This window comes from Schistocerca americana, chromosome 8, assembly GCF_021461395.2.
Source record: "Schistocerca americana isolate TAMUIC-IGC-003095 chromosome 8, iqSchAmer2.1, whole genome shotgun sequence".
In the NCBI taxonomy this organism is placed as follows: domain Eukaryota; kingdom Metazoa; phylum Arthropoda; class Insecta; order Orthoptera; family Acrididae; genus Schistocerca; species Schistocerca americana.
Window position 1 is genome coordinate 346330172 of NC_060126.1, and position 20071 is coordinate 346350242.

A 20071-nucleotide genomic window follows, 5' to 3' on the forward strand; every position below is an offset into this window, starting at 1 on the left:
ATTTAACATTATCATTAATACACTGAGTGTATCAAAAAGAATTGTCAAATTTGGCACATCTATATTTCTGAAACATATAGAATGAATTTTGTTTTCTGATAAATGGGCAACTCAATTTTTTTTTCCGTACCTTTCCATAGGTTCCCACACTGCAGCGAGCATGTCTTCAGTTACAGCTTTTGCAGCTGCTGTTACGCAATGTCTCAGTTCACTCATTGTTGTTGGTAATGGTGGCATATAAACAGAGCCTTTTATAAACCCCCACAAGAAATAACCACATACAATCAGGTCCAGTGTCCTTGGAGGCCAGTAATGTAAGGCTGAATCATTTGGTTCAGGGTGACTGATCCATTGTTCAGTAATACTTTGATTTAAAAATTCTTGCGCTTCCTGAGGCCATTCTGGTGGTGCCTCATCCTGTTTGTAAATGAACTCATTTGAATTAGTCCCCAACTGTGGGAAAAGAAAGTTCTCAAGCATTTTGAGATATGTACTTCCTGTAACAGTGCTCTCAGCAAAGAAAAATGGACCATACACCTTTTCCCATGAAACTGCACAAAATACATTAAATTTTGGAGAGTCCCTCTCATGTTGAACAACTTCATGTGGTTGTTCCATATCCCATATTCTCATATTATGACAGTTCACCTTTCCATTTAAATGGATGTTGCCTGGTCACTAAACACTAAGTGTGGAAGAAAACTGTCATCCTCCAAATTGCCGAGAATGAAATTACAGAATCCTATGTGTTGTTGTTTGTCACTTTCATGAAGAGCTTGCAGTAGCTGAATTTGGTATAGTTTCATGTGTGAATGTCGATGCAACACATGCAATATGGACTTCAGGGGCATGTTGAGGTGTCAAGCTGCACGGCAAATGGAGTTCTGTGGACTCCTTGAGAAATTATGGTAGATGCGTTCAATGTCTGTGTCAGACACTCAGGGATTGCCCGGTGATTTGCCTTTACACAAACAACCTATTGTTTGGAATTGTTCAAACCATCGTCTAATGCTCTGTGCTGTAGGAGGATCCACACAATACCTAGTACAAAAGTCACGCTGAACAGTTATGACTGACCCACACTGTGCAAGACATAGAACACTTTCTGATGTCCCAGCACAATTTTTACTAGAACTAAAGTGGGTGCACATTGCTGCTACCTAGCAAGAACCATGTAAAACTCTAGAGTCTGTTCTTTCCAACAGTGCATTGTTCAAGCTCATTCCTCAAATAACATAACAGTTATGAGTTTTTAAAAGTGGATAATTCTTTTTTATACACCCTGCATGATATTGATATGGTTAGTTTCAAACTGCATTTCAACATAAAAATGTAACCGTAAGTGGCAGTTCCAGAACAAACAGCTGTATTGCAAAGAGAATAAAAGTTTTCTCCCAGAAGAAGAGACTATTGCATTAAACATGCACTGTAACTTGAATAATACTCTACCAGAATTACACATATGAGAGGGCTACTCAAAAAAACCAAACTTTCTTTTTAACTTATTTATTCACATTTTAAGCATAAATATTCAATCCCCTTCAAAGTATTCTCCACTTGCACTAATACACTTGTCTAATATCTTATTGTGTTTTTCAAAAAATTGTTTAAATTCATCTTTCATGATGCTTGACACTGCTTCCATCATTTTTTTCTTCACCTCAGCAACATCAGCAAAATGCTTTCCCTTAATGTCTCTTTTCATTCTAGGAAACAAAAAAACAAAAACGTGACCAGAAAGAGGTTTGTCGCAAATTGACATTTCACCAATTCAGAAATGGGAAAACCTGTCAAACAGTTTAGTTTTCCCCATAGCATCATACTTGTACACAATTTTTAACATTTTAAAAGTTTGGAATGCTCATTCTATTCACAGGAATGTTCATTCTATGCAATCATAGAAGGAAAATGTAGTATTACAAGAACTCTTCCCACCAAAAAATTAGTTTTGTTTCTTTTGGGTACCCCCTTCTATATCATAAAAAAATATTCTAAAATACTAGCAAAGTAATCAGAGGAGTAAAAAGAATGCATAATAATATATACATATATAAGTCAATAAATAAATTAAAAGTCGCATGGAATGAGTAAAAATAAAAAAAATAAACTGGTGAAAACAGAGCACCATATAAAAATGTAAAACTATCACAAGAAATTAAAAAAGTAACAAATACCTTTGAAGTAGTGACACATTTTTACATGTGTTCCAGACAATATGACTAAATTATACACAAATAAGAAAAGCCAATCTTACAAATATGTAGTAGGTCAATGTACATCAGTAGGCACACAGGATGAAACAGCAAAAGCAATAAAAGGATTAAGAAACTTTAACTCTGCAGGCATTGATTATGATCCTACAACAATCTTAAAGAAGAATAATCTTAACTGAAGTACTTACATGCTTATACAACTGCTCTCTCTTTGCATCTAAGGTAATAACAGTTTATAAAAAGGATGGCAGACACAATTTAAGTAACTACATGTGCTTCATAATTTCCTCTTGCTCTCCAAAAATATTAGAAAAAATTACATATGACAAACTTACAGTATTTATAAATAAAAATAAAAGCCTATATAATGAACAACAAGGATTCAAAAATAGAGAGCAACAAGAATTGTGATTTATGAATGCATTAAATATATAATAAGACTGACAGAAATAAAACAGAAATTACCCAGTGAAAGCTTTTGACATGGTGGGTCAAGATTCTGCTATAAAATCTTGAACACTATGGTATTTGAGATCTATCTAACGGTTGAATCAGTTTCCTTTAAATATAATTCACCTCAAGAATATGTAATAGGACAACTTCCATTCCTTTCGCCTATTAATGAGCTAAGCTTAAACATTGATCCTCATAAAACCATCATATTTACCAATGACATGACCAAATGCAGTAAAAGAGGAAACTGATGAAGAATTTAAGGTGTCAGTAAACACTGTCACAAAGCAACTCAGCAAGTGGGCAGAGAACAATCAGTTTATAATAGGCAGGGGGAAAAAATTCACTAGAAGTTCACAATGCTCTAAACAAAGACATATACACTTCATTAATCTTTGTCACTGATGAACCAGATAGTAACGGTTCAGAAGCCAGTTCTCAGGGTAATGGTTCCAAGGCAATTTAAAATGGAATAAGCATACAGAAAATCTTAATGTGGGAAAATCTTTCAAGTCATATTTACAACATCATCACTTCATTCCATTAAAAATATTTATATGTATGAAGTGCATTATATAAGTAGAAATGATTTGTAATTTAAATATGTATACAAAGTGTTAGCTTCGTGATCCATTATACACACACTTGTTCGATGTCTTATGCATAAACTGCTTTTATAGATAAGAAGACTGTAAAATACAATATTGTAGAACAAAGTGGCAATTATATCAAAACGTTAGAAACAGTCAAAATCTAAATGCAGCAGCCCATTACAAACAGTATTGTAAGGTGCTTAAAAAAGTTATTAGGAAGGCAAAAAGTATGTGGTATGCAGATAGAATAGCTAAGTCTCAGGATAAAATTAAAACCATATGGTCACTCGTAAAGGAAGTGGCTGGTCTGCAGAGACAGGTCGAGGATATAGAATCAGTGCGTAGTGGGGATGTCCGTGTTGCTGATAAGTCGCATATATGTACAGTACTTAATAATCACTTTCTGAATATAGCAGGTGAACTAAATAGAAACCTAGTCCCAACAGGGAATCATATAGCGCTCTTAGAAAAAAGTGTTCCGAGACTGTTACCTGAAATGCTCCTCCATGATACTGACAAGAGGGAGATTGAGTTAATAATTAAATCACTAAAGACCAAGAACTCTCATGGATATGACGGGGTATCTAGCAGAATACTGAAGTATTGTTCCACGTATATTAGCTCAGTACTTAGCCATATCTGTAACTTTTCCTTTAGCAGTGGTCTGTTTCCTGACCGATTAAAGTACTCGGTAGTGAAGCCACTTTATAAAAAGGGAGACAGGGATAATGTTGACAATTATAGACCTATTTCTATGCCATCGGTGTTTGCTAAGGTTATTGAGAGGCTTGTATATACAAGGTTACTGCAGCATTTAAATTCACATAATTTGCTGTCAAATGTACAGTTTGGTTTTAGAAATGGCTTAACAACTGAAAATGCCATATTCTCTTTCTCTGTGAGGTTTTGGACGGATTAAATAAAAGGTTGAGAACGTTAGGTGTTTTCTTTGATTTAACGAAGGCTTTTGACTGTGTTGACCACAAAATATTACTGCAGAAGTTGGACCATTATGGAGTAAGGGGAGTAGCTTACAATTGGTTCGCCTCCTACTTTAAGAACAGAAAGCAGAAGGTAATCCTCCGCAATATTGAGAGTGGTAATGATGTTCAGTCCCAATGGGGCACTGTTAAATGGGGCGTTCCCCAAGGGTCGGTGCTGGGGCCACTGCTGTTCCTTATTTATGTAAATGATATGCCTTCTAGTATTACAGGTGATTCAAAAATATTTCTGTTTGCTGATGACACCACCTTGGTAGTGAAGGATCTTGTGTGTAATATTGAAACATTATCAAATAATGTAGTTCATGAAGTAAGTTCATGGCTTGTGGAAAATAATTTGATGCTAAATCACAGTAAGACTCAGTTTTTACAGTTTCTAACCCACAATTCAACAAGAACTGACATTTTAATCAGACAGAATGGGCATGTTATAAGCGAGACGGAACAGTTCAAGTTCCTAGGCGTACGGATAGATAGTAAGCTGTTGTGGAAAGCCCATGTTCAGGATCTTGTTCAGAAACTAAATGCCGCTTTATTTACCATTAGAACAGTATCTGAAATAAGTGACATTTCAACACGAAAAGTAGTATACTTCGCATATTTTCATACGCTTATGTCATATGGTATTATTTTTTGGGGTAATTCTTCTGATTCAAAAAGGGTATTTTTGGCTCAAAAACGGGCTGTTCGAGCTATGTATGGTGTAAGTTCGAAAACCTCTTGTCGACCCCTATTCAATAGTCTGGGAATTTTGACATTGCCCTCACAGTATGTATTTTCTTTAATGTCGTTTGTTGTTAGCAATATTAGCTTATTCCCAAGAGTTAGCAGCTTTCACTCAGTTAATACTAGGCAGAAATCAAATCTGCATGTGGAATGCACTTCCTTGACTCTTGTGCAGAAAGGAGTGCAGTATTCTGCTGCATCCATTTTCAATAAGCTACCACAAGAACTCAAAAATCTTAGCAGTAGCCCAAACACTTTTAAGTCTAAACTGAAGAGTTTCCTCATGGCTCACTCCTTCTATTCTGTCGAGGAGCTCCTGGAAGAGATAAAAAATTAAGCAAATTCCAGTGTTACATTCTTGATTTTCTTTATTTAAACTAACGACTTGTTTCATTTTATCTGTTTCTACAATCGTGTTATAATTTCATGTATTGACTCGTTCCATGACCATGGAGACTTCTCCTAAATGTGGTCCCACGGAACAATAAATAAATAAATAAATAAATAAATAAATACAATGCAATACAATGATCAACTTGTACCCAGCACATAATTTTATTAATTTCTCTCCTCTCTCTCTCTCATGTTGCTTGCTGAGACTGAATCTCACTTTATTTTCTGCTCCTGCCTTCGCCAACAACTACATACCAGTCTCCCATTATCACAACATTCTCATTGTCTTTACCATTTTTTATCATTTTATTAATAGTAATAACCACTTCTTCAATTTCACTGTGGTTAACATGCATACTTGTATGACTAAAATATCTTTTGCAAAAACATTCAATTTCACCATCAATGTTTACTCTGTTTACTGGATCTACATCTTAGCTGTATTGTCTATTTCCCAATTCATTACTATATCCACTCTCGCTGTACCATTATCTGACCCAGTAAGAATAATATGATGATCCCCAAAAATTCTCCCTTTCTGGCCACCACATCTTACTGATTTCTAAAATATCAATCTGCATTCTTTTCTTAGGTTCCCACATTGTCTTAGTTTCTGAACATTCCACATGTCCACCGTAATTAGCATTCTCTCTTTGTTCAAGTCCTCCCAAATAGTCCCCACTCACACATCCAAATGAGGGAAATTTTACCTCCAGAATATCACATCATTTTTTATAGTGTGTTACATGTACCAGGGAAAAATAACATAGTTTTTTCTTATTTCCTTTCATACTGCACCAATGTAACCATGAAAGTCATCCCAGCCACACCTACAGGTAGCATAACTATGACCATACAATTCCCATCAATTGTGACAACAAGAAGAAATGCTGCTGTCCTCCAGGATAATGCTCCTCTTTGTACTATTCCCAACAATGAGGGTTGTTTCTTCCACTATGTAAGTTGCATTGGCAATTCTTTGGTCCTATTTACCTTACAGTCTCACAGTCTTTACCATAACTTTGGTATGAAGCCCTTATGTCATAATACCAACTGGATCTTCAGTTCTCCTTTATACCAATTTCTGACAGTTGGGTTCAGCATTAACATGTTGTTGTTGTTGTTTATTGTTATCTTCAGTCTGCAATATATCAGCCAGATGCCTCCCATATACAGCATCCACCTGGTGACAAAGTGGCAAACATCCGTGCAATTTGGAGTCACAGGCCAAGGGATGCCACAAGGAAATCATCCAACATCTATTGCACATCCAAACAGATATCAAACTGCTTGTGAATCCAAACCCATATTATCAGTCTGGAGTGAAAGAAGACGTTTGTAAATGCGGAGATAACAAATGGCCATGTTCACAGGACACAGAATATCAACACTTAAGGGACAAACCAACTAACCAAATGAGGGAATGTCTTCTAAGAATAATTTTCTTGAGCAGTTGTGTGTGATCTTTCACCATGGGAATTGTGTGTGGCATACAGTTAAGAAACAGTTTTAATGTGAAAAAAAGAAAAGAAATGAGTTTGCCAATCAGTTGCATGGTCACACACAAAGAGAGATCTCTGCAGACTGTCAGGAGAGAGATGGTATGAGTGGAAACATGGCTTCAAGACTGCAAGGGAGACACTTGTATATGTGACTAAATAATAATGAAATTCAAGCTTTCGCAACAAACTGTTGCCTCATCAGGAAAGAGGGAAGGAGAGGGAAAGACGAAAGGATGTGGGTTTTAAGGGAGAGGGTAAGGAGTCATTCCAATCCCGGGAGCGGAAAGACTTACCTTATGGAGAAAAAAGGACAGGTATACACTTGCGCACACACACACATATCCATCCGCACATACACAGACACAAGCCACTTCATTGGCTGAGTTGATGTGTAGGTGAAGGATTAGGTGGGTGAGGGCAATGGATTGTTCAGTTTGGAACTGGTATAGGGACTGATGGAAAGAAGGATTACAGCCAGAGATGGGAACTTTAAGTGTGAGGCCTTTGGGGGTAATGCCAAATGTCAGACAGGCCTGAGAAAATAAAATATGGGAGTGTAATCTGGCTAGGGCGAAGGCATATTTGCAGAGGGAATGTAAATAAAAATTAATGGGGTCGTTGTGGGGATGTTATGAGGATGACATGGTATTAGAAGGTGGAAAGTGTAACATGAGGCTGAAATGAAAATGAAAATAAATGGCGAGAGATTAGGTGAACTAGAAAGCAACTGGAGATCTGGTGTGAAAAAAGGCGAAAAGGTGTTGGTTATAGCTGGGCTATGTTGATCCTGTGGTGAACTTGGGTTGGTAGACAACGATGTGCACAAAGGTTATGTGGTTGTTTTGCTGCCAAAACACGTTAAAGGGTGGAGCAATTCGGGAAAAACTACAGCTGTTCCCCTGACGCTTCCTTTCATGACCAAATTAACTATTCCTTGATGCTTCAGGATGTCTCCTGTCAAGTTATGCCTTTTTTAATTGAGTTGAACCATAAAGCTCTTTACTCTCCAATTTGTTTCAGCACCTCTTCATTAGATACTCAGTCTACCCACCTGATCTTTGGCATTATTCCATAACATGACATTTCAGAAGCTTCAGTTGTCCTTGTGTCTGCATTTTTTGCTGTCCAAAACTACCCTTGAGTACCACACTTTCAGAAAATAGGCCCTAATTCCTAAAACTTAAATTTATATTCAATGTTAGCATTTCTTACTATTGCTATTCTGCATTTTATATTCCTTTACTTTGTCCACTGTCCATTATTTTGATGCCCAACAGGCAAAACATACTGACTACTTTCAGAGTCTCATTTCTGATTTAATTTCTTAAACATGGCCTGATTTAATTTGGCTACACTCCATTATCTTTATTTACTTTTATTGTCATCCTATACCTCTTTTATATGTGCTATTCATTATATTCAACTGATCTTCCAAATCTTTTGCAGTCCCAGACAGAATTACAATGTCATCAGGATATCTCAAAGTCTCCATTTCTTCTCTCTGATCTTTAGAAGCTTTTCCCAATTTCTCCACAGTTTCCTTCATCACATGCTCTGTGTAAATACTGAATCACACAGGTGCCAAGCAACAACCCTGGGTCAACATCTCCTCAACTGCTACCCTTTCATGTCTTTCAATTCTTACAACTGCTGCCTACTTTGTGTAAAAGTGTTCCAGTCAGAACTGTCAAAAGCTTTTTCTAAATCTAAAAATGCTATAAATCTAAGTATGTGTTTCTTCAGTATATCTTCGAAGGTAAATTGTAGGCCACAATTGCCTTGAGGTGTTGCTCTAGTTCCTCAGGACCCAAACTCATCATCCTTCAGTTAAATAGTGATCAGTTTTTCATTCTCCTGAGGAAAATTCATGTTAATATTGATTTATTAAACTGCTGGTACAATAATAATCACACTTCCCAACTGAGGGTGCTTCTTACATATCCTACATACCAGATGAAACAGTTTTGTCATGGGTGGTTCTCCCAAGAATTCTAAAGGAATGCTCCTACCCGAGAAGTCTTACTTCAACTAAGGTCTTTCAGTCCTCTCTCAAAAACTTCTCACAGTATTTATCCACATTTCATCTTCATTCACTTCCCCTTCCCCTTGTTTAATATATTCTTTATGTTTATTTTCATTATAAAACTCTTCTGTATTTTACTACCACCTTTCAGCCTTCCCATCTTTATTTAGTACTGGCTTGCCACATGAGTTCGTGATTTGCATACAGCTGCTTCTATTATCTCCAAAGGTTTCTTTAATTTTAATATATGCTGTATCTTATTCCGTATAGTCATGCATGGTTCTGCAACTTGGGATTTCTCCTTAAGTCATTCCTGCTCCTCCATTTCACACTTTCTGTCAGTCTTGTTTTTTAGACTTCTGTTATTCCCTTATGTCTGTTTCAAGCCTTCCTGCTCAAATTAAAAAAAAATAATTATATTGCAAAGCATCAAAAATGCTACTTTGTTTGTTTGTATCAAGCTGTCAACTAATTATGACAAATATGAGTGTAGGATGAATTATTTATAAAATAACGTTCATGAATAAAAAGAAATTGATATATTTCATTATTTAACTTAACATTTTGATTTTTGAAGTTTGTCATTTTTGTTATTGGTCAGTATCTAGAGGTATAAAATTCTGGACACAGGAGGATGATATAGTTCAACTTAAAAATGTGTTCTCAAGATGAACTTGTTACAGGCAGTTTCTCTTTCAGACAAAAAGGGGTTTAATCTGCAATGACACATCAGAACACTTCCAACTTCTATCAGACAGCAGCACAAAACAGACTAACCTTTCTCAAGTACAGTATTCAGTGTGAACTACTATATCTGTGGCAAAATCCAGCTCCCATAAAAAGTGACAGCAATGCTGGTATCATGTTGTAGTTCAAAGAGGTTACAATTACACATCAATTGTTAACTTCAAAAGATATAACTTTATAAATTAATCATCTTTTATGACATTTGCACCGTAGAAGTTTTTCAAATTGTAATATAGTATTTACTTAAATAGTAAAAATAAAAGATTTTATAAATTCAAAAAGTTTCTGTCAAGATTAAAATAAAGACAACTTTTCATATTTTTGAAATATTTTCTTGTAAACATTTGAACTTATTTGTAACTAAGACAAATAATTCTCTGTAACTTATTCAATCACAACAAAGAAAACCACTATTTCAGTCAGTTACAGCCTAATGGTCCCTTTGAACTTTCAGCAACCTCTAGCTGTTTCACTTTACAAAGTTTCTGCCTCCTCAGTTTCCTATTATTCTACAAATTCTTCACCTGTAATTTGCATGTCACAACTAATAAAATTGTGGTCAGAATACACATCTGCTACTGAAAATGTTTTGAAGTCTACCATCAGGTTTCTAAATCCATGTTTCACAATTATATAGCTAGATGGAATGTTTCAGTGTCTCCAAATCTCTTTTTTCATTACTCTTAAACCAAGTGTTACCGAGGATTAAACTGTGGTCTGTAAAAATTTCTAGCAGGTGGCTTTCCCTTTTATTCCTTACCTCCACTCCACCTTCTCTATTAATTCTCTTTTTCATACTATCAGATTCATGTCCCTCATCATAATTAAATTATTGTCTCCCTGAATACTTGCTTTTACCTCACCACACTTATTTTCAATCTATTCATCATCTGCAGCAAGAAGTGGTATGTATTTCCTTTTGTTTAGTTGCTCTATACATTTTCAACAAATTGGAATGCTATGCCACTGTATGTATTTGTATTGTTTTTTGTATTTGTTACTAGGTGCTCTGATATTGGGCTTTGCTCAAAACACATCAAGATCTCCTTTATTTCTGCAGGTTTTGAGCATTTTTAGAGTCATATTTATATTGATTGTGATTATGGCTGCATATTTCCATCAAGACTCTAAGTCTGATCTACAACACTTCACTAGTTCCCACTATATTCTGCTAGACTGCTTGAGTGGGATGTGGGTGGAATGAAAGAAGCGGTTTGTCAGAGGTGAATGAAAGTCATACTTATAGAATGCCTGAGTTTGTTGTGGATTCAGACAACAATGGGATCCTCCAGAAAGGATATTAGTTCTCGCATATGCCAGTTGCATGAGCAGCAGGGTTGGGTGGTGAAAAGTAGAGGGAATTTTAAAGCAATAATCATATCACAGGGGTGAAAGTTGAATAACAAACTGCAGGACAGACACTAGTTCTAAATAGTGGCCATCTGTCCAGGAGTATAGCTAAAACACAGGGGAGACAGGAGCAGATGGTATAAAGCTATCTGCCCTGTAGGACATCCCTCTGTATGTCGATGTAGAAGGCAGCCCTGTAGGACATCCCTCTGTATGTCGATGCAGAAGGCAATCACATGGCCTCTTTTCCACACAACTTCATTGTTTATTCAAAGTATGCTGGACTATGCAGCAGCGTAGTATGAGCTCTGTACTGCCCTTGGCCTTGATATATTGACTCGGCTTACGTGTGTAGGTGGCTCGAATGAGTGGCTACTGAGTTTATATTTCAGCGAAAGAGAAAGACAATAAAACTTATTAATTTCTTGGCATAAAAGGTCCAACTGGGATTGTATATATATGCAATTATGGAGGTTGTACTATATCTAACTCCAACCTACTCATTTCTCTATCGAAGACCATAAGAGGATGAATTCCAGTTATCATACATAAGCCCATCAATGGCCAACATCTATGAGATGGCTCCCATAAAACAGACACATCATCACTGTTACAGTATTCTATGAAAGCCAGTTCACAGATCTTGGCCACTGATGGGATTGTGTATACAACTGGAGTTCACCCCTTCCATATCAGTTAAGGCCTGAAGATGGTGTACTGAGTCACCGAAACTGGTTGTTATGTAATAAAATAATATTAAAACAGTGGCTGCAGGTGTTTCATTTTATTATATCTCCCTGAGCATTGTTCAACAAGTGAAATGAATCACAGACTACTGTATTTTTACCTCTGGAATATTTTACCCAGAGGGAACCCATGATTTTTAAATGATGCAGTGGAGCATTAAGCACAGAAAGGAAAACAGAGAGATAGAAAGGTTAAGATTACAGAAGTTTTATAGAATTAAATTTGCAAACACAAACATAAATGAGGTTTCACAAATATGCTGGTGTGTTATTTTAATATTCAGGATAGTCACTATCACTGCAAATACTTGTTTCGTGCTGCATTATTTGTTTGAAGTACTCTTAGTGCAGCTTGCAATGGGTGGAGTTCTCCAGGAGATGCCCTTACATCACAGCAAGTGCTGTGTGGAGCTACCAACAGAACATGGACTACTCAGGGGGAGGTGGAGTGGAGGGTGGGGGCACTCATATCAATATTTTTATAGTTTTCCTACCTGGGATCCTCTATATAGAAGCAACATACAAATGAAAAACTTGAAGATAATGTTATGGGAAGGGAAGAGGAAGCAGATAAAGAAGTGATGGAAGATATGGTACTGAGAGGAGATTTTCATGAAGCAGTGAAAGACTTACATTGAAACAGGGTACACAGAGTTAATGACATTTTCTCAGAATTATTGAGATCTTGAGAAAACCAATCATGACAAAACTATTCCATCAAGTATACAAGACACATGAGAGGCAAAATTTCTTAAGTTGTCAAGAAGAATGTAATAATTCAACTCCAAATAAGGCAAGTGATGACAGATATGAATATTAATGTGCCATCAGTTTAATAGAAAAGGCTGACAGAAGCCATCCTTGGGGTTTATCATTTTGGGTACCAGAGAAATGTACGAACACATGAGGCAATACTGACCCAACATCTTATCATAGAAGTCAAATCTTAAAAAGGCAACCATGCAGTTACAGTGTTTCCAGATTTAGAGAGAGCATTTGACAACGTTGACTAGAAAACACTCTCTGAAATTCTCATCACAGAAAGGATCAAATGTGGGAAGCAAGGGATCATCTACAAGTGCATAAATTAGACTCCCATTATGAGAGTCGAAGGGCATGTAAGTGAGGCAGTATTGAGAAAGAATTTACAGTCTATCCACCATGTTGTTCAATCTGTACAATGAAGAAGCAGTAAAAGAAACCAAACAGAAATTCGGAAAGGGAACTGGAGTTCATGGAGAAGATATAAAAACTTTAAGATATGCTGATGTCACTGTAATTCTGTTGCATTTCGCAAAGGAGTTGGAAGACCAGTTGAATGGAATGGATAGCATTTTGAAAACAGTTTGTGTGGCGAACATCAACAGAATTAAAGCAAGGCTGTTTTTGAATTAAATCAAGTAATGCTGAGGAAATTAAATTATGAAATGAGATACTAAAAGTAGTAGATGAGTTTTGCTATTTGATGAGCAAAATAACTGAAAATGGTTGAAGTAGAGAGGATATAAAATGCAGACTAGCAACAGCAAGAAAAATGTTTCTGAAAAAGAAAATTGGTGATGGAGTTAGACCTCATACATAGAAAATGAGAGCAATCACAGATTTTCAGACTCCTTGGCACATTTGTGTAGTGGGAAGTTTTCCCAGACTGTACTCATACTACTGGCAATTCATAAAGGACTCCTGTACCAAGGAACATCCCTTATAAAAATTACTGTACCGAGATACCAACTTTTCCTGGAACAAGGTGCAAAGAAAATCTTTCCTTGCCTTAAGGAGGTGCTATAAACTTCTCCAATACTGTTGTAATGCTGTATGACAAGAATGCCGATCTAATACAAATTCAGGAAGATGCTGAAAATGTGATAGCTTTTGCTTTCAAAGTATTCTCCAAGACTGAGAGGAACTACACTGCAAATGAGAAAGAATGTTTGGACCATCAACAAATTCAGGTCATATTTGCTTTGAAAACTACTTATCGTTGTGACATGTCACTATTCTCAATGCTGGATAACTAGCCTGAAGGATCTGCTGGGTTGTTGGCTGGTGAGAGACAGGTACTGCAACCTGAGGAGTACAGTGTTAGAGTGGTAGACAAAAGCAACCACTAACACAAGAATGTCAAATGCCTTTCAAGGAAATTTTGGTGGACTACAGCAACATAGACAAAATTTCAGTCATGGCTGTATTGAATGACACTGCTGCAGAACAGAGGGAAGATCCAGAGCTGCTGAAAACTACAGCAGCCTTGAAGAATGAAGAACTAAGCAAAGGAGAACTAAAACAATAAACAGAACATCGTATAAGAGGAACTACAATCTGATGGAGGAGAAATGGTTGTTTGTCCTCCCAGCCCATTGACATGCAATTACCTCAAAGTTTTCCCATGACACTCCAACATCTGATAACCTGAAATGAGATACTAAAAGTAGTAGATGCATGTACCACTGACCAGGTTTCTACCAGTCCATTAGACATTATATGAGTCACTGTACAAAATGCCAATGATGAAAGCACATGCCACAATTACCTTGGGGCATCTGGTATCAGTTGTAACTGTTGTAGAGCCATTTCATAAATTTGGTATCAACCTCTTGGGGAGGTTCCCAAAGATGACAAATGGGAACTGATGGGTAATGATCTGTACGAACTACCTCACTTACTACGCTGACATCAAAGCTGCACCAAATGCTGAAACTTCAAAAATTAGAATGTTCCTTGCAGAAGACGTCATTTCAGAGCTCAGAGCATCCTATGTGATGACCTCTGATTATGGTAAAGGTTTCCAATTAAGACTAGTATAAGAGGTATTTCATATTGCAAAGTCACCCTCGGGAAGACAATTGCCTACCATCCAAGATCATTGACAGATATGCTCTCAATGTAAGTCAATGTCAAACAGAGAGATTTGAATACAATACTGCCCATTGTGACATTTGTATACAATATAGAGAAGCAAGACACTATAAGCTTCATGCCCTTCGTTCTAATCATGATTCTGAGGCCAAAATGCTGTTCCTGTTTCAAGTGAAACCCCTCATCACCAGGGCCAAAGAAGCAAGACAGCCGGCTCACATACGGATCCAGACATCCAGGGGAAAGACTTAGACCACTGTAATACCGAGCACCAGCCAGTGAGGTACAGCTCAGGAGATTTGGTGTGGATATCCACACCTGTGGACAAAAAGGGAGTACAGGAAAAGTTTTTAATGTGTAACACGTGCACTTTATATTTTGATTTCAAAAGTGTACATAAAAATTCCATCAAATCCAGCACAGCAGCTGCTGAGACACTGAACTCAATATTGTGGCATGCTTTCGTCAGCCAATCATAACTCATGTCAAATGATCTTGCCAGCCAATGACAGCACATATTCAGAGAATAGGACATGTCTTTAGACACTGTTAACAAAAACATAAAATCATGCATATACTCATGTACCAAAGAAAAATAGCAAAATACATATTCTTGCAGATATCTATGGTAAAGGAATTGGCACTGTCAAACCAGGAGTGCCTTTATCTGAAATTCTAAAAAACTGTGAAAGCTCCCTATAGTCTGCAAGCAACTTTATTGTGATAGGAGGCACAAACGGCATATACTGTAATGAAAGAAGATGGGAAACAAGGGTTTTGAAAGACAGCATTCGAAATAACCCACAAATTACCTTTTTGTTGTTGTTATTCCATGGAGGTATGATTTAATAGAAAAATCATGTGTTAATATTGAAATCACATGAAAAATTTGTAAATCATTTCCCACTGCAACTTCCAAGCCATTTGACAGCAGTGTGAGAGTGCACTTTACAAAAGATGGTCTGCACCAAAATAGCAGTGGTAAAGATGGCATGTGTGCTGTAGTAATGAAAGCTGTTCTATCAACAAGTAAAATAAACAGTATCCCAATCCCCGTGCCTTCAGTGACAAGTTTTGAAGATCCAACCATATCTGTGCAAACAGCAGATTACTCAACAGGAACACTACCACAAACTTCAGGTGCAGCAACATTGGAATCTCAAAATGTAGCCATCACACCTGCAACTGATGTCTCCCTGCATTCACCAGCAGCAGTGGTAGAAACTTCATCTACTGTTGACCTTCCATCAGTGGCTCAAGACACTTCATCAGTCTTAGTCCTTCATAATCTACAGCAGTACAAGATCCTGCTCCACCTGATGTGTCTCTATCATCAGCATTAACAGAGGCAAGCATAAGAAGCACAAGAGCCAGGAAATGCACAACTCTACAGGATATTTGGTACCCAGCCTCAGCTCCAGGACTAACCTAAGTCAAAAATCTGCAGGTACACTGCCTATAATCTCTAATTTTAATTTACAACAAAACAGTGACATCAGAACAAAGAGTTTAGGAAATGACAAACTTTGTATTTTCCATCAGAATATAATGGTTCTAAGAAACAAGCTGGACCAGCTGTGTTTGCATTAGTAACACTGATACATTAAACAATGCCCATATATTATGTTTTACTGAATAACATTTGATGGAAAGGATTGAAATGTTGCAACTATATACGGTAAGTACAACCCAGTGGCTTATTATGCTAGAAATACAACAAATAAAGGAGGAGTAATAATGTATACTAAAAATAATATAGTGCACAAGTCCGTAGATGAAAAAAAAAAAAAAGCTTGGTCATTTTAAAGTAAATTTCATTACCTGTAATAATCATAGAACAGATTTTGAGAATGTAATAAGCTCTTTTAATCTGAGGGCAGTTGTTGACTTTCCTACAAGAGGGCCTAAGAACTGCATGAGTCTGATTGACATTATTTTTGTAGACAACAACAGAATTGATAACATATGTGTAACACAAATCTCAAATGACCTTTCCGAATAGGATGGGCAGTTGTTAAAAATGAATGATGCAAGCCTGGCTAACATGAGTAGTTTTACCAATAGAGCTTTTAGACTAATCAATAGTGAGAATCTGGAAACCTTCAGCAGGCAGTTGCAGCAGTTGGAATGGGACAATGTATATAAGGTTAAAGGTGTCAATGATAAATTTAACATATTCCTGAATGAATTCATCTGAGTGAATGCAGGGGACAATGGCTCACTAAGGGAATCAAAATATCTTGTAAAACAAAGAGAATGCTTTATGTCTCACCAAGAAATTCTGACAAACCTCAGGATAGGGTGTGCTACAAATTACACTGTAGCACCCTGAAGAGTGTAATTAAAAAATCCAAGCACATGTTTATTAAATCTGAAACTAACAATTCAAATAATAAAATAAAAACTATTTGGAAGATGATGGTCAAAAGGGAGACAGGAAAAATTACAGAAGATACTGTACAGGTGGTATCAAAGTGTGTCATAATGGAAGCTTGGTAGATGATATATTTGCCAATAATCTTCAACAACCATTTTTTGACAGTAGCAGATAAAATTGGTAGTGAAGGGTCTAGCGTTGAAACATGAGTCTTTGACAAGAAACAGTGAGAACAAAATTAGTCAGATGCATGTACCTTGTACTACAACCAAAGAGATTAAGCAAGTAACAAGGAAAATGAAAAATAAAAATCCCACTGATGTGGTTAATATATCTATCAAAGTACTGAAGCACTGCTGCAGATTTATTCTTGAAGTTCTCTGTCACATATTTCATAAGTCCATAAATCAATGTACTGTCCCTAATAGACTCAAATATGAAATTGTGAAACCACTGTTCAAAAAAGGTGATAAAGCTGATGTTTTGAACTACTGGCCAATTTCTTTGTTAACAAGTCTTTCTAAAACTAATGTTCAAGAGAATCATGGATTGTCTTAATAAAAATAAAATCCTTAAAAAAATCAGTTTGGATTTCAAAAGGGTACTTCAACTGAACACACTGTTTTCTCAGTTGTCAACCAACTTCTTGAATCCATAAACAATAAAATGTCACCAGTTACAATTTTCTGTGATTTGTCTAAAACATTCAACTGTGTAGATCACAAAATTCTACTTACCAAGGCTGAGCACTATGGATTAAATGGGAAAGTAAGAATGTGGCTCAAGTCCTGTCTAGACAACAGAAGGCAGTATTGAACAATTCTGCAATGGCACCTGCCTGCTATGACTGAGGCACAGTAAAATGTAGAGTGCCACAGGGCTCCATGCTTGGTTCCTTACTTTTCCTCATCTTTATCAATGCTCTGTCATGCTGTATGACACAAAAAGTACACTTCACTCTGTTTGCTTCTGACCCAACCATTATGATTGACAAAACACTCAACTGCACTGTAGAGAATATTGCGACCACTGTATTCAAAGAAGCTCTAGATTGATTCACTTCAAGTGGTCTGTCACTCAATGTTAACAAGACTTGTTTCATTCAGTTTCAAACAGCAAGTAAAAAACATGAAAATATTCAAATAAAATATGGTGACAGTGAAATATTGAGAGCTGAGTGTTCCAAATTCATGGGATTACATGTAAATAACAATCTAAACGGCTCAGTTCACATTGATGACCTACATAAAAGACTGAATTTAGGAGCATTCATTCAATTTCATATGTTTGGACTTGGAAACAATTAAAGCTCCATACCGAGGATATCTCCATTTACTTATGGCATATGGAATCATATTTTGGGGTAACAAGACATTAGAAAACAAAGTCTTTATTGCACAGAAAAGAGTTATGAGAATTATGGCTAGAGTGTACCCAGATGCTCTAGCAGAAACTTATTCAAACAGCTTGGGATCCTCACCATGCCATCTCAGTACAGTTTTTCACTAATATGCTTTGTGAACCCTAATCATACAATTTACAAAACAAACAGTGAATACTGTGATCACGATGCAAGAAGTAAGCATGATCTTCACAAAGATATAAAAAAATCTCAGCATCATACTGAAAGAAGTACATTATTCAATCATAAAAGTAAACAATAAACTTCCATTTCATGCTCAATCAGTCATTAGGGACATGACTAAATCCAAAAAACAGGTGGAACTTTATCTTTCCAGTCATTTTAATTGAATCAACTGCGTGGGCTCTTGGTGAAACATGGTAAATTAAGTAAACAAACACTGTTTTTTGCCCTTGTTTCACAATTTTATTGTTAATGTTATTGCAGAACCTAGGTTTCGGGTCATAAGCCGATTTTCAAGTACATTACTGATTCCCAAGGATGACAATGGACAGATAAACATGACAACAAGGCAAAGATAATCATCTCAACTTCTTAAGGTATTGATCCACAGCTTAATGTACAATTACATCAATGACCCTTTTTAACAAAATACATACATTATTACACATTCTGCAATTACATTACAATGAGTGGACAAAAGTTATGGATCAGCCAAGAGCTTTTTCACTACATTGGACTGGGGCCCAAAATTTTGCTTCTATCCTGTGGTTGTGATCTCATCTAAAAGAAGCGAATATTGAATTGGGTTTGCTTGGGGATACACACATCTGTCTTTTAATTTCTAAAATTTCTAATTGGTTGAGTTTGGCCCCCTTTTCTTCTGTGTGTCAGGAAGCAAATAAACAGATACAAACAGTGTGTAAAGTGTACCCAAACATAAGTTTTCTATCAATTGATTTCCTGGATAGATGCAGCTTTACAAAACATGGCATGCACCTGAATAGAAGAGGCAAGTTATCTCTGTGCAAAGCTATTTACAAAACGTTAGAACCATATAAAAAACAAAGTATCTATGAGTCAGTACCAGCCATTGTAATGAACTACCAATACATTACTGGAAGCAACCATGGAGGAAGTGAATCTGTCTTGGAGACAACAACTAAAGCAGCTGCAGAACCACAAATTGCTACAGCATCACGATCAAATTCAGTAACAACTGCAGCACCAGCAAAACCAGCAACATCTGAACCAGCTCAAGCAACAAGACCAATAACAGCAGCAGCACAAGCAACAGAAGCAGAAATGGTGTCGACAACTGTAGCAGTTCCACTACAGTCACTGGCAGAAAAGAGGAAGGAAACCACAGGCATCAGCAATTACAGGGCAAAACCAACAGATACTACAACAACAGATCCACCACCAACAGAAATAGTGCCAATAAAAGAATCAAAGGCAGCAACAGCACGAAGAATCCTGTCAGCACCACCACTACATCCACATCCACTACCACTACCACCACCACCACCTCCGGCCACAGAAGCACCAGCAGCAACAACAGCACCAGCAACTGAACCAACAACAACAGTAGCAGCAGCAACAAAACCATCAACAACAGTTGCAGCAACACAGCACTGCATAAGGAGGAGTCAAAGACAAGGTACATCTACATCATTAAATAAGGATTTTTTATGGCCTCAGACAAAGAAATGGAGAAGATTGTGACAA